At 28.7% G+C, this 16,633-nt stretch overlaps 2 long non-coding RNA genes across 2 annotated transcripts in view; one reads left to right on the forward strand and one right to left on the reverse strand.

Moving 5' to 3' along the window:
- The window catches only part of LOC129958873 (uncharacterized), a 38,397-nt gene extending 27,963 nt beyond the window's left edge, over positions 1-10,434 (reverse strand). The window contains exons 1-2 of the long non-coding RNA XR_008783337.1: positions 10,375-10,434; positions 4,823-4,891 (exon numbers count right to left, since the gene is read on the reverse strand). This is a non-coding gene — a long non-coding RNA (uncharacterized LOC129958873). The remainder of the gene's footprint in view (positions 1-4,822; positions 4,892-10,374) is intronic.
- LOC129958875 (uncharacterized) overlaps positions 1-16,633 on the forward strand; it is a 240,028-nt gene that overhangs the window by 161,474 nt on the left and 61,921 nt on the right. The gene's annotated exons all lie outside the window — the stretch shown is intronic.

The raw sequence follows: 16,633 nt of genomic DNA on the forward strand, positions 1-16,633 counted from the left end.
TCCCACTCTAATTTTTGAACCTTCTCAAAAAGTTAGCCTTATATTGAAAACAGTAGAAACATAATTTGGGTAAATAGATCTACTGAGTTGAGATGAGAAATTACTGGCCGGATTTTATCTCTCTCCGAAATAACAAAGAGAGATAAGAGATAAGAATTAACGAGATTAACAAAATAAACTTTTCAAATAAATGGAGTTCAATTTTGAATCTCTATTCATTTTACTATATATCTTCAAACAATTTAATTAACTCATTTGAAATTGTTGAATCTATTTATTCTGTCTTTTCAAACAATTTAATTTACTCAGTTGAAATTTTAATGACTTTCAGTCTAGACAATTCGCATGCTGGAAACCGTATAGTATCTAATTTGAGCTTATTAGGTCAATATTATAAGGGCATAAAAATGTTTAATTTATGTTAAGCATTCTAAGTGTACTTGTCTGTGGTATTGGTAGATTAAATAATTCACATTAAGGAAAGGTATCACATTAGGAAAAATTAATTACATTCATTAATGAATAATAATTTATGAATAATAAAAATGTTTGTCTAAGTGTACAAATTTGGTATTGGTAGATTAAAGTATTCACATTAAGAAAAAGTATTACATTAGTAAAAATTAATTACTAATGGATAATAATTCATTAATGGATAATAATTCATTAATGGATAATAATTTATCAATAATAAAAATGTTTAATTTATGTTAATCATTTTAAGTGTACTTGTCTGTGGTATTGGTAGATTAAACTATTCACATTAAGGAAAAGTATCACATTAGGAAAAATTAATTACATTCATTAATGGATAATAATTTATGAATAATAAAATTTTTTAATTTAAAGCTGTTTTTTAATTTTTTTTAAACTTTTGTGATAAGAGATTCTACTAAGTTCTTTTTCTGATAGTTCGAATTGTAAATCTTACTATCAAAGTGTCTTGGACTCGAATTTTGATTCTAATGAATTCACCACTTTTGGTGGAGTAGCTGAAAATAAATATATTATATCCCCCCCCCCATCATCACATTGGTAAGGCCAGAAATTTTGTAGGAACGAGTGCCAGCAGAGAAGTCTAAATTATGAAGTAAGAGTCTACCCCTAATCACGTTGTCTACCCCTAGAAGCTCTCATGTAACTAAATATGTTATTTGAAATTGATTTCTTAGCATTTAGAACAGAAAGTGGAAGGTTTTTCCCCCTAAGGTATCTAGAATTTAGAGTATCTATAAGTCCAGTCGAATTGCCATGAAAAGTATCAAAATGTAAGGAAAAACATAACAGCATATTGATTTCTTTAAGTTGTTGAGTTGTCTGTTAAAAACAGAATTTAAGTTTGCATCCAGATGTGTTGCCGGATAAGAGGGTAGCGGAGAGGTGGAATACAGGTATTTAGCATTTCAATCGAAGAAGAAATATTTAAATTCAAAAGTCAAAAGTACTAAAAATGCCTATAAAATGAGCAGCCTGATGTTATGATGGCTTAATTAAATCAGTAGTAAATTTTAAAAAATGAAATAAAAAAATGTTTTTCATTTCAAAAAAATTTAATCAAAATTTTTGGAATTTTAATAAAACATGTTTCCTTAGAAATAACAGGTAAAAAATTCAGATCAATATCTGCTTTATTTTTAACTTTTTCGAAAACAACAAGGTCGGCGACATATGCCTATAATACTTTTCTATCAGTCAAAAGTCTCGGATCACGAAAATGTTTCCAAAAGTGTTATTTTAAGATTTCAGATAATACACTAAAAACCTGTTTTCACAAGGAAAAAAATTCAGCTCAAATTAAAATATTAAATTTGGAGTTAACATTTTGTCTAAATTATTAAGACTGAATACAATTTCTGATGGCCATTATGCTGGTGAATACCATTATTGAATGTTTTTGGAGAATCAATCATCGTAAAGGAAGACCATTTCTTAAAATTCAATTTTCATGGGTTTTTTTTTAAGTTCGTCTATTCTAATAATATTTCTAAGAAAACAATAACACTTATGAAAAAGACTACTTTTCAGCTCGTGAATTCTTAAAATTTTAGGCAATTTACGACGACCTTATTCTTTTTGGCAAAATCGAATTAAATAAATAAATGAAAAAAAAAACAGGAACCGATCTGAAATTTTAACCATTTATTATCATTTATATAACAAAAATGAAAATACAACTTCAAAAATTTCGTTAAATTTTTTTAAAAGCATGAAGAATATATTTTCAAATTTACCATTTTTCATATTTACATTTGACATAATTAAGCTCAAAGAATGACCAAAAGCTCCTGTTATATGTATTTTCAAGATTTACGACCTTTTAGCTGAAACTATTTCTCGCTAATTAATACCTTTCTTTATTTAAATGCGAAAAATTGTTGAATTAATTTCCATCCTGCCTTCACAATTTATCTAATAAAATATCTGGAAGCAAACTTACAGGCCTGTTTTGAACAGCCAACTATACAACTTAAATCACTCAAATAGCTGTTAAACATCTATATTTTTTCATATCACAATTCGCTGGACTAAATGAATATCGTCCTTCACCAATTTCGGCAGTAGTTTCAGGTAGATAATTCACCATCTAAATAATAGCTTTTACAGCTTCAATGACAGCTTCAAATAGAAAGGTACGGTCGATTCCTGCAAATAAATGCGTTTAACTTACCATCTCCCCTGAGCCGTAATGACAATTTGTCACCACGGCCTGATGTCTGGACATCTGAAAGTTGAGGGCTCCAAGTTCGAAACACGATTCCGCCGATGAAGTGCTGTGAAAGCAAATCTGGTAGATGCCAAATCTGGTTGGGCCAAATGTCATTTGTTTGGTGTCTTGGGGAACTGGGAGAGGGTGACATTTCGGGTGTCAACCTCATCTTCTGACCCCGACTCAAAATTTTCAGGTCATTCCTCAAATTTTCTTAGTCGGCTTCAAAACGTGGTGTTAGTGTAACTAAACAAAACTACCATCTTTCTAACTAGAAATTTACTTTAGCATATTTATGATTGGCTTCACTGACATGGAAAACTCCAATTGTTTAAAAACTAATTACCAATCAAGATTTCCTAATTTCGGAAAAGTTAGGTAATTAATATCAAAAGCACAAATTACCTAAATTGATGTTTATTGCATTGCTGAATTCTTACGGAGATGACACTGAGTAATTTAATAATGATAATTTTCCCATATATTAAATAAAAAACTTCTTTCCGTGCTGGATTGGAAACTCCATATTTGGAATTCACCAAGAAATTCGTAAGATAATTCAAATTTAATAAAAATATCAGATTAAATTAATTTTTCAGAAATGGCGGAAATTTCATATGTATTAATATTCAGAAAAAATTGGCTTTTTTTTTTCATCGCACAAAATGTGCAAAATGTTTAAACCTGTCTCCAGTTCCTACTTTATCATTTCTAATCAGATCAATATTAAATTAAAACTAAAATAGTCTCACTGAATTTAAATAAATCCTTTAATACAAATGTGTCCAATATATGGACTATTTTTTCATTAATTAGCGTACTAATTTTTTTTTTTTTTTGCAGAAAACTTTATAACACGTATTAATGGAGACTATAGTGAGAAAGAGCGATTTTTACTCTTAAAAATATTTCAACCGTTTTTCTTCATTATTCTGTCAAATTTTTATACTTCAGTTAAATATAATTGAAGTATAAAAATTAGTAGTCACAAGCAATACTGGGATTACTAAACAAACAAATATCAAAATTTTGAGCCGTGGTTACATGATGAAAGCAACACCCAAGATGGTGTTCCCATTTTCTAGCTTCCGCACTGCACCAGCATAGGAATCGGGTTTCGAACTAGATCTCTGGCCCCAAAGCACTAATCGTAATGCCAAGCCACCTTAGTTATTAGGGTGTCCCATAAGTTTCTTTCCTATTTCAAATATGAAATGAATACACAATATTTACTGTTTATGATATTATTTATTTTACTATATAAGAACCCTTTTGCTTTATTACTTTCTTCCATCTCTCAGGAAGCCTCATTATGCCTTCTTTCCAAAACTGTTGTGTTTTGGACAAGAAATAATCCTCGAGATGCGCTTTTATTTCGGTAATGGATTTAAAGCGCTTATCGCGAAGAGAATTTTTTAAGGACAGAAAGAAGTAATGATCAGATGGAGCGAGATCTGGAGAGTAGGCAAGATGCGGTAAACATCCCAATCAGACTGTAAGAACTTCTCTCTTACGATTAATGCAAAAACAACGCCCCTTCTGTTAATTCATTCTGGTCTTTTTTTTGCTATGGCAGCTTTCAATTGATCCAGTTGATGACAATATTTCGTAAAATTTATTGTTTCACCTTGTGGAAGGAGCTCGTAGAAAATTACGCCTTTCCAATCCCATCAATTGAACAAAAGAAATTTTTGGGGGTGTAGGGCCGGCTTTGCGATAGTTGAAGGTCTATTTATCCTTACACTAAGTGCGTTTTCTATGCACATTTTCATATAAAATCCAAGTTTTGTCTCCAGTGACAAACCTCTTAAATGTCGTAAATGTCGCCTTTCTCTAACCATGTTTAACACTGTGGATGAAAGTCTCAAAAGAGACTGTCACAAACGAAACGTACTGTACAAGAGCTCTGGTGCGACTGAAACCGATGACATAGACGGCTAATAGTTAAGCCTGCATGTCTGCATAAGCCGAGTGAGATAAGGCCATTCATAACGCGATGAGACAGAAATTTTTGGGACACCCTAATATGATGCATTACGAAACCTAACAGAAGTTTAAGCGAACTCAGACATTTTTGCCACATTTAGAATTTTGGTATTTTGAATATCAACTTACCAAAGTAGATCAAGAATAGACTGCCGGCCGGCAAACCTTTTTTCTTCAATGAGCAGAAGAGAAGTGATCCTGTAAATAAACAGAATATTATGAAAATCAATTTTCAATCTATAGCGCGAATCACAATTTTCAATTTAACTCCTACTAATGAGAGTCCTACAACTACTGAGAATTTGGATATCGATAATTAAAATTCCTATTCATTAATGATTGTTTTAATGATTTTTACGGAAATCATAGACGAAAAAAATTTTTAAAGCTTAATCCTTGAAAATAATAATTATGATACTGGAAATTTAAACTATATAAATCAATAAACCTTGCATTGTTATTTCTCAAATATGTCAGACTTCTTTTATCATTCTTTCATATAATTTTGATTTAAATGATTTAGTCTTCAGAATGACCCTCTACAGATGGGAATGAGAAGAGCTTACAACATGGTGGTTGGTTCTCGCTTTTCTGATAGCATAAGCAAAATAGTGGTATGATTTCTTTCTGCATCCCTACCGATGACAGGGTATACTTTTGGGCGAAGTTGTACTTCGTTAGTATTATTTTCACAGTACAACAATACATTTTTCCTGCTGAAGTACGAACGCGATTTTTATGATCATTCAATTTAACCTTGAGGGTACGGAAATACGGGGTTCGCTATTTTTTGTTTATTCTTCAAGTCGATAAGATTTCCAAAATGCGAAAATTATCCTATAAACCAAAAACATTTTAAAATAACGTTTCTGGATATTTTTTTTTCTAATTCATATATTTAAATTTTCAGTACTTTTAACAAATATATTTTCCAACTATAGTAAGTGCATGTATATCTAAAGAATCATTGGTTTTTGTATGGAAATGAAACGGGTTTTCTTAGAGGATTTAAAAAGAACTGTATTCCTAACATTTAAATATAGTTGAGAGTAGTATTATTAATCGATTATTCTTCATATCGAAGATAATTTTACAGAGAAGGGGTTTTTTTTAATAGCGAACATCACAATTTTAAACCGAGGTCAGATGACGGTGTCGACGTCTGTATTAGCCCCTTGACCAAAATTCAATGGCCCATCATCGTTACCCGGTTGAGAAGTGAGATCAACTTGATACAATTCAATCATTTAACTATTTTTAATGTTAACGTCATAGTAATTAAAAGAAAATGTCATCAATATTCTATTTTGTGATAAAAATATATTGTTTTAAATTTATTCGCAACTGTGAATATACGTAAAGTGATTATCAAAAAATTATATAAATTCATTTAAAATTCAATACAATATTTAAAAATCTATAAAACATGACGATTTATTTCCTGCGCCATTTATATTTATATTCATATCTCAAATAGTCAATTTTTAAACCACTTAATGAAGAATATTTTTCCTTGAACTTTAAAAATAGTGAATTCAAACTTTAAGAATATTCTTTCTTTATAAGTAATTTAAAAATTGAACCCACGCATTAAATACTTTGAAATATGGGATTCAAGAAATAAATCAACATGTTTGAAAAAGCTAATGAATTAACATTAATAGAAAATAAATACTTATTCGTTATTTCAATAAAAATACCAATGCCTGTATCTCTTTATATTCAAAGGTAGCAAAATTTTATTAACTTAAAAGAAAATGGCGCAACGTTTTACTCCTTCCAAATTCGCATTCCTATTCTTAATATATTTCCCTAATTTACTTCTTAAAACTCATTTTGATTTATATGTTTATTTCAAACTATTCACTTGAAAAACATAAGAAGGCATGCTTTTTTGAAACTATATTATTATCCAGAAAAAAAAATCAATTTCAGGTAGGCGTTTTAAATTTCTCTTAAAATACAGATTCTCAAATTACATTTAAATTTAACCTATATTCGAATCTCTCGAAGTGGTTAAAGTAATGAATAACAGTTTTCAAATATATATGTAAATTTTAAAACATCTAGTTTCTCTTTTAGCTTTTTTTAGACAACTCCCTTCACTTAAAGAAAAAAAAAAGAAAAAAGAAAACGAATTTACCGAAAGTACTAGACTTTTTTAAAAAAAAGGCAAGTTATCTTTTGAAGTTTGAACTTAATCATTAAAAATTATATATTTCAAAAAGTATCACTGAGATAACAATCAAAGGACATTCATTAGATACTCTCGGAAATGTAAATTTTAAAACACTTAAAATCTCCTTTACCTTTTTTTTTTTTTTTTTGAAAACTCCCTTCACTTAAAAAAATTAAAACCTAAACGAAATTACTGAACTTACTAAACTTTTTTTTAAAAATGCAAATTATTTTCTAAAGTTTGAATTAAATCATTAAAAATTAAATATTTCAAAAAGTATCACTAAGACAACAATCAAAGGACATTCGTTAGAGACTCTCATAAATATAAATTTTAACACATCTAGATTCTTTTTTACTTATTTTTTTTGACAACTTCCTTCACTTAGATTTAAAAAAAAAAGGCAAGTTATCTTTTGAGGTTTCAATTAAATCATTAAAAATTATATATTTCAAAAAGTACCACTAAGACAACAATCAAAGGACATTCATTGACTCTCATCGACATTTTATCATTAAGAGAAACTGAGAGAAAAAACTTGCCTGTGCAAAAGCAGGAGCTTGCTGAAAACGATGTTTGCAGAACGAGAGAGAGAATACAAATGAACTCTTAGAACGTCGCAAAGAAAGCTGTGAGCCGATGAGTTTGCGCATGGGGGCGAAATTCGTATGGTTGGTCTCTGAGGAGTTTTGCTCTATCTCTACCCTCCTGACCTAATGCTCCTAACAGATTTCTCCACAAACGAATTTTTTTTATTTAATGGATGGAGTGGAGAATGAGGCTCCCAAACTGTTTTCAAAGTAAGTTTAATTATTTTTCTCTGGGGTATGAATGAACTGAACGAATTTTAAAGGAACTGTTTTGTAATTATTATTAAAGTTACTTTAATAGATAGGTATCAAGAATTAGAAGCCAATTACAAGTAATTAGAGATATACACGACAAATATGACATGTTACTTTTAAATTAACCCTTTAAAGGGCCATTTTTTTCTAGTCATATTATGTTAAAATATTTTTAGGCTTGAAATTAGAATAAGAAAAGGGATTCATTCAGCTTATTAGATAAATTTAATTTGATTAATTAATTAATTTGGTTAATTAATAATTAAGTAACAAATCAAGACACATCATTTTGTCTGAGATAAAGAACTGAAGCATCTAAGTTTCTGACTTACTAAAAAAAATTGTCAAAATTTTTGCCAACCTACATAATTTCATACAAAGATTGATAAATTTGGTGGGAAGCATACTTCCCACGGCCGTAGAAAAGGTTAAGACAGCGCTTGACACTTAGGGTTAATTTTCAATTTAATTTTTTTATATGTCGGTTTTAATAAAGAATATATTTTTATAGCTTAATCCCTCTCCCAATAAGAGACACCCCAAATATGGTGAAATTTAGATTAGTTATATCAACGCCTTCTTTTTAAAAAAGAAATACTAGTACCGTTTTAGGACGAGCCTGGTAAAACTGAATTTCCGCCATACGATGAGAACGACATTTAAACTGGTTCCTTCTTCTCCAAACTTCCACACCACAGAGTTTAGGGGCATTTGACACCGGCGGATTAGCAGTTTTTCGGTGGAACCGAGTTTCGAGATCTTACCACCAGGCTATCCCGGTCCTTAGGCATAAGGAAGGAAGGCTTCTGACATGGAGTAATGAGTAATAAGTAAATTAAATTGTGGATTGGAGTCGCCGACACTCAAATGGCAAGATGTGATTCCTATGGCTATTAGGACCAACCATAGATACCGATTCAGTGTTGCTATGACGACTGTAATTCAATAACACCGGATCCCACGGCAGGTCAGGAGTAGCTTTCTCGCTATTATTTAGCTTGTCCAAATAAAATTTTGCTAAGTTTTATGAATTCCTTCTTTCGAAATTACACTGGCGCTATTTTGGACGTGTTTACTTTCAAATGCAGTCAGGTTATGTTGACGACATTGGAATCAGCCTCTCCTTGCTCAAAATTCCATAACATATCATTGTTACTTGATTGAGAAATGAAATTAAGTAGCGCAATTCAGTCACTTAGCTGCTTTTAATATTGCTGTATTGATAAGACAAACGAATGCATTGAATCAAGCAAATGAAGCTAAAGTTGATTTTAAAACAAGGAAAGTATCTGCTTCCTTGCAATTGGTTAATAAAATTTCTAAGTCTGTAAGTTTTCCGAATGGTTTTTTTAAAAAAATTATATTTATCATTTTCATTATTTAATAAAGGCATGTTTTTTTTATGTTTTCGAGTGACTATTAGGACTGATTGTTTATTGTTATTGAACTTGAGACATGTTTGACCATGCTGAGATGATGGATCTTAACATTAAGGACAGCATTTCTCCGTTATGGATCAAAGTACATAGTTTCAATATTTTTTTCCTTCCATAAGTTAAGTATCAAACTCTAGAATCTCTTTTTTCTGCTAATTGTTACAATATTAAACGGTTAACACTCTGCTGCCATTATGGTATCAGGGAGTTCACAAGTTGAGTTGTTTCCAAGAGAGTTGCTACCCTTTTCCCCTAAAATAATTGCTCATTTATGTTCAAGATGGCGATATTTAAACTTAAATACCAGTTAATTCACTGGCTTATTTAAATTTTGACTTCTTACATGTGGCACCATCTGGTAGTAAGTTTTAAAAAAATTCATTTCAACATTCCGCATATTAATAATAAAAATAACTTTCCCTAATCCTCTTTCAAAAGAAAACTACTAAAAATTGAACAGAATATTCTAAGAGTTATTCCCAAATCATATAAACTTTAAATGTATAAAGGTTATTCGGATTCTAAAATAATTCTTCCCTTCGATTTCTTTAAGAAAAAGAATAAGCAAATTTGCTTCATTATTAAATTTATCAAAAAAATAAATTTCAAATCTACTTTTGGGGTAAAATGGCACTTACCTTTTTTTCCAGCAATTGGAAACTAGAAAAATTTTAAAGCATCGTTGTTCTGTATCACGATACAGTTTTTGCTCGATTCCTTTTAACAATGCATCGCTGAAATGTTCTGATAAAAATTTAAAAAATTATATTTCTTTTAAAAGTACCTGATATTTATTTGCCAAATTGTTCCTCCTCCAGTTTCGTCTTCATAGAAAGTATAATTTCAAAATCTCTACTTTACCATTAAATATTGCGAAACTTTTTCAAAACATTGCTGCATTCTTGAAGATCGTCGAATCACACTGCATCGCTTATAAATAGTGAATCCAGTTTAAGACCAGATTTTCCGATGGAAAATGCAGTGGAATAACAAAATTCAAACATCTCTTAGAAGCTAAAGAGAAAAGGGAATTTTCCTTAAGCTTGACTGTGAAAAAACAGGACTTACATAGAGAATATATACCACTACACAGAGAGATAGTGCCGAGAACTCTTATATAGATTTTAGTAAAAATTTATTCTGATAGATTACAAAAAACTAGCCAAATGTTTAAAAAATATTTTTTTAATAATTTATTTAGAATTTTGAACATCAACGTACCTGAAGACGAATCTTCAAGATATATTCTTCAGAAACTAGACGGAAAGTCAGGATCTGTAAAGAAAAAAAAAGTTTATTTAGAAAATCATGAGCAAGCACCACCAACACTAACATTGGTGAAGGGTGAAAATTTTCAGAGGATTTTCAGGTCACAAAGGGTAAATATTGTTGGACGAAAGTCAGACCCCTCACAGAAAAAATCCCTTGAATGATTTCCTGCCTGAGGGCGACCCTTGAGAAAGTCATCAGGACGGATTCGTAATTTCTTTTTTGATTCTATTTGTATTCTTTTTGCTTATAAAAATTAATAATTTTACTAATTTAGTTAAGTTATCTGTGTTTTAGTAGTAGCAGCATTAGTGCTCTCTAAATACAATACTATCTTTCTTAGTTTGATACAAAATTAATTTTTGTTATTTTTTTTCATAAATAAGTTTTAATTAATGATTTATAATGTTTGAAATTTTAATTATTTCTTATAATTACTTATTACTTAATATTATATTTAATTATTTCTTATTTATTACAAGCAAGTAAGTAAATGCGCATATGTACACGATACATATACACACACACACACACATATATATATATACACGTATATATATAAATATATATATATACACACATACACACAAATAAACATACACACACATATATATATGCATGTATCTATCGATACATATATATATATATATATATATATATATATATATATATATATATATAACACATATAATATATATATATATATATGTTATATATGCATACACTAATATCTGTATTTCATACATACCCATATGTAGATATGTATTCATAAATAAATGTATAATATATACTTATATACACATACATGTACTTTAATGTATTTATATTTATATATATATACATATACTGACACACACACACACACACACACATATATATATATATATATATATATATATATATATATATGTAAATATGTATGTATATATATATGTATATGAATATATATATATATATATATATATATATATATATATATATATATATATATATATGCATACATATACATAGACACATGTACAAACAAGTATGTATATACACATATGTACACGCATATATATACACATACACATGCATATAAATATACAAACACACACACACACACACACACATATATATATATATATATATATATATATATATATATATATATATATATATATATATTAATATGTATATGAATATATATATATATACATATATATACATTCATGTATTTATATATATATATATATATATGCGTGTACATATGAGTATATACATATATGTTTGTACATGTGTCTATGTATATGTATGTATTTATATATATATATATATAAATACATGAATGTATATATATGTATATGTACATGTACTACACATATATATACAGTATGTATATACACATATGTACACGCATAAACATACACACACATATATATATGCATGAATCTATCAATACATATATATATATATATATATATATATATATATATATATATATATATATATATATATATATATATATATATATATATATACATACATATACATAGACAACTGTACAAACATATATGTATATACACATATATACACGCATATATATACACATACACATGCATATACATATACAAACACACACATATCTATATCTATCTATACTTATAATAAAGCTCAATGTGTGTGTGTTTGTGTGTGTGTGTTGGCGCTCTACAGGCCAGGTCATTTGACATACAGCTATCAAATTTGGTACATGTATACCTTAGAGGTCGGGAATGTGCACCTGGGGTCCCTTTTTTTGAAATTTTAATTAGAATTTTAATTATTAATTAAAAACTAACTTTCCCGCCAAAAGAATCTTCCATTTTCCCCACCGCCAACTTTTCCGCCAAAAAAATCTTCCATTATCCCCAGCGCCAAACGAGAAAGGCTTCCGTTGTTTTTTTCTCCCAACAGTAATGAGGCTAGGGTTAAAATTTTTCGGCCGATTATTTCACTCGGTTCTGTTTATTTTCTTAATGTTTAATGCATTTAAAATTAAACATTGTTAATGAATCAATCTTTCAGATTCATTCTGAAGTACTTTTGAATTAAAATAAAACAGAATAAAGGAAATTAAAAATTTCTAATCCGCATAGCGTTACCCCGACTGGCGTAGAAAAAATCACGCATTTGCGTTACGTAACCGGCGAAGAAAATTCACGCATGCGCATTCTGTTCTGATTGTTGCCATGACAACATGTATATGCTTATAGTTTTAAGTACAACGTTTTTTAAGTAGTTTTTTTAAAACCTGTTTTCAACCGTTTATTTTAAACGATTCGTTTTATTTTCTTAGTGTTTGATGCATTTAAATTTAAACATTGTTAATGAATCGATCTGCTCATAATGAATCTAAGAAAATTTTGTTGACCAACTCTTGAGATATTACATAAATTTAAAAAAATATTCTTTAGTGCCCATTCAGTTTAAACGCTGAGTGACTCTATTTTCAGTAATCAGATTATAAAAAAATGCTTTGTTTCAGTAAAAAATATTATTATATTAATTGAAGATAAATTCTTTCCACTTTAATTTAAAGCATAAATTCTACGGGTGCTAAAAGAAAATGAGAGAGATACATATTACGTTATGACTGAAGGCCTTTATAATATTATGAATGAATTATATGATAATCAAAATTTGAAGTTTTAAAATATTTTGATGAAGAAGCTATTAAAGTAGAAATTGCATAAAATATTTAATTATTAAAATTTTAACGAACATTAAGATTGGCGAACCGGCTGGTCGCCAAAGGCGGCTAGTACTTATAATAAAGCTCAATGTGTGTGTGTGTGTGTGTGTGTGTGTGTGTGTGTGTGTGTGTGTGTGTGTGTGTGTGTGTGTGTGTGTGTGTGTGTGTGTGTGTGTGTGTGTGTGTTGGCGCTCTACAGGCCAGACCGTTTGACATATAGCTACCAAATTTGGTCCATGTATACCTTGGAGGTTGGGAATGTGCACCTGGGGTTTCTTTTTTCGAATTTTTAATTAGATTTTTAATTATTAATTAAAAACTTACTTTCCCGCCAAAAAATCTTCCATTTTCCCCACCGCCAACTTTTCCGCCAAAAAAATCTTCCATTATCCCCAGCGCCAAACGAGAAAGGCTTCCGTTGTTTTTTTCTCCCAACAGTAATGAGGCTAGGGTTAAAATTTTTCGGCCGATTATTTCACTCGGTTCTGTTTATTTTCTTAATGTTTAATGCATTTAAAATTAAACATTGTTAATGAATCAATCTTTCAGATTCATTCTGAAGTACTTTTGAATTAAAATAAAACAGAATAAAGGAAATTAAAAATTTCTAATCCGCATAGCGTTACCCCGACTGGCGTAGAAAAAATCACGCATTTGCGTTACGTAACCGGCGAAGAAAATTCACGCATGCGCATTCTGTTCTGATTGTTGCCATGACAACATGTATATGCTTATAGTTTTAAGTACAACGTTTTTTAAGTAGTTTTTTTAAAACCTGTTTTCAACCGTTTATTTTAAACGATTCGTTTTATTTTCTTAGTGTTTGATGCATTTAAATTTAAACATTGTTAATGAATCGATCTGCTCATAATGAATCTAAGAAAATTTTGTTGACCAACTCTTGAGATATTACATAAATTTAAAAAAATATTCTTTAGTGCCCATTCAGTTTAAACGCTGAGTGACTCTATTTTCAGTAATCAGATTATAAAAAAATGCTTTGTTTCAGTAAAAAATATTATTATATTAATTGAAGATAAATTCTTTCCACTTTAATTTAAAGCATAAATTCTACGGGTGCTAAAAGAAAATGAGAGAGATACATATTACGTTATGACTGAAGGCCTTTATAATATTATGAATGAATTATATGATAATCAAAATTTGAAGTTTTAAAATATTTTGATGAAGAAGCTATTAAAGTAGAAATTGCATAAAATATTTAATTATTAAAATTTTAACGAACATTAAGATTGGCGAACCGGCTGGTCGCCAAAGGCGGCTAGTACTTATAATAAAGCTCAATGTGTGTGTGTGTGTGTGTGTGTGTGTGTGTGTGTGTGTGTGTGTGTGTGTGTGTGTGTGTGTGTGTGTGTGTGTGTGTGTGTGTGTGTGTGTGTGTGTGTGTGTGTGTGTTGGCGCTCTACAGGCCAGACCGTTTGACATATAGCTACCAAATTTGGTCCATGTATACCTTGGAGGTTGGGAATGTGCACCTGGGGTTTCTTTTTTCGAATTTTTAATTAGATTTTTAATTATTAATTAAAAACTTACTTTCCCGCCAAAAAAATCTTCCATTTTCCCCACCGCCAACTTTTCCGCCAAAAAAATCTTCCATTATCCCCAGCGCCAAACGAGAAAGGCTTCAGTTTTTTTTTCTCCCAACAGTAATGAGGCTAGGGTTAAAATTTTTCGGCCGATTATTTCACTCGGTTCTGTTTATTTTCTTAATGTTTGATGCATTTAAAATTAAACATTGTTAATGAATCAATCTTTCAGATTCATTCTGAAGTACTTTTGAATTAAAATAAAACAGAATAAAGGAAATTAAAAATTTCTAATCCGCACAGCGTTACCCCAACTGGCATAGAAAAAATCACGTATTTGCGTTACGTAACCGGCGAAGAAAATTCACGCATGCGCATTCTGTTCTGATTGTTGCAATGACAACGTTATCAATGGATGATTTAAATTATTTTTGGGTTAGTTGCATGCTTTTGTATTTATGTTAGTTATATATTTTTTGTATATGCTTATAGTTTTAAGTACATCGTTTTTTTTTAGTTTTTTTTAAACCTGTTTTCAACCGTTTATTTTAAACGATTCGTTTTATTTTCTTAGTGTTTGATGCATTTAAATTTAAACATTGTTAATTAATCGATCTGCTCATAATGAATCTAAGAAAATTTTGTTGACCAACTCTTGAGATATTACATAAATTAAAAAAAGATATTCTTTAGTACCCATAAAGTTTAAACGCTGAGTGACTCTATTTTCAGTAATCAGATTATAAAAAAATGCTTTGTTTCAGTAAAAAATATTATTGTATTAATTGAAGATAAATTCTTTCCACTTTAATTTAAAGCATAAATTCTACGGGTGCTAAAAGAAAATGAGAGAGATACATATTACGTTATGACTGAAGGCCTTTATAATATTATGAATAAATTATATGATAATCAAAATTTGAAGTTTTAAAATATTTTGATGAAGAAGCTATTAAAGTAGAAATTGCATAAAATATTTAATTATTAAAATTTTAACGAACATTAAGATTGGCGAAACGGCTGGTCGCCAAAGGCGGCTAGTATATATATATATATATATGTAAATGTCATATATATATATATTAATATATATATATATATATATATATATATATATATATATATATATATATATATATATATATATATATATATATATATATATATATATAAATACATGAATGTATATATATGTATGTGTACATGTACTACATATATATACAGTATGTATATACATATATGTACACGCGTAAACATACACACACATATATATATGCATGAATTTATCGATACATACATATATATATATATATATATATATATATATATATGCATACACTAATATCTATATTTCATACATAAACATACATCACTACATATATATATATATATATATATAGACATATATATACATTCATGTATTTATATATATATATGCGTGTACATATGAGTATATATATATATATATGCGTGTACATATATGTTTGTACATGTGTCTATGTATATGTATGTATTTATATATATAAATACATGAATGTATATATATGTATGTGTACATGTACTACACATATATATACAGTATGTATATACACATATGTACACGCATAAACATACTCACACACATATATATATATATACATTCATGCATTTACATATATATATATATAAATACATACATATACATAGACAACTGTACAAACATATATGTATATACACATATATACACGCATATATATACACATACACATGCATATACATATACAAACACACACATATATATATATATATGTAAATGTCATATATATATATATTAATATGTATATATATTAATATGTATATGAATATATATATGTATATATATATATATATATATATATATATATATATATATATATATATATATAAATAAATACATGAATGTATATATATGTATGTGTACATGTACTACATA

This window comes from Argiope bruennichi, chromosome X1 (assembly GCF_947563725.1).
Source record: "Argiope bruennichi chromosome X1, qqArgBrue1.1, whole genome shotgun sequence".
NCBI classification, from domain to species: Eukaryota; Metazoa; Arthropoda; class Arachnida; order Araneae; family Araneidae; genus Argiope; species Argiope bruennichi.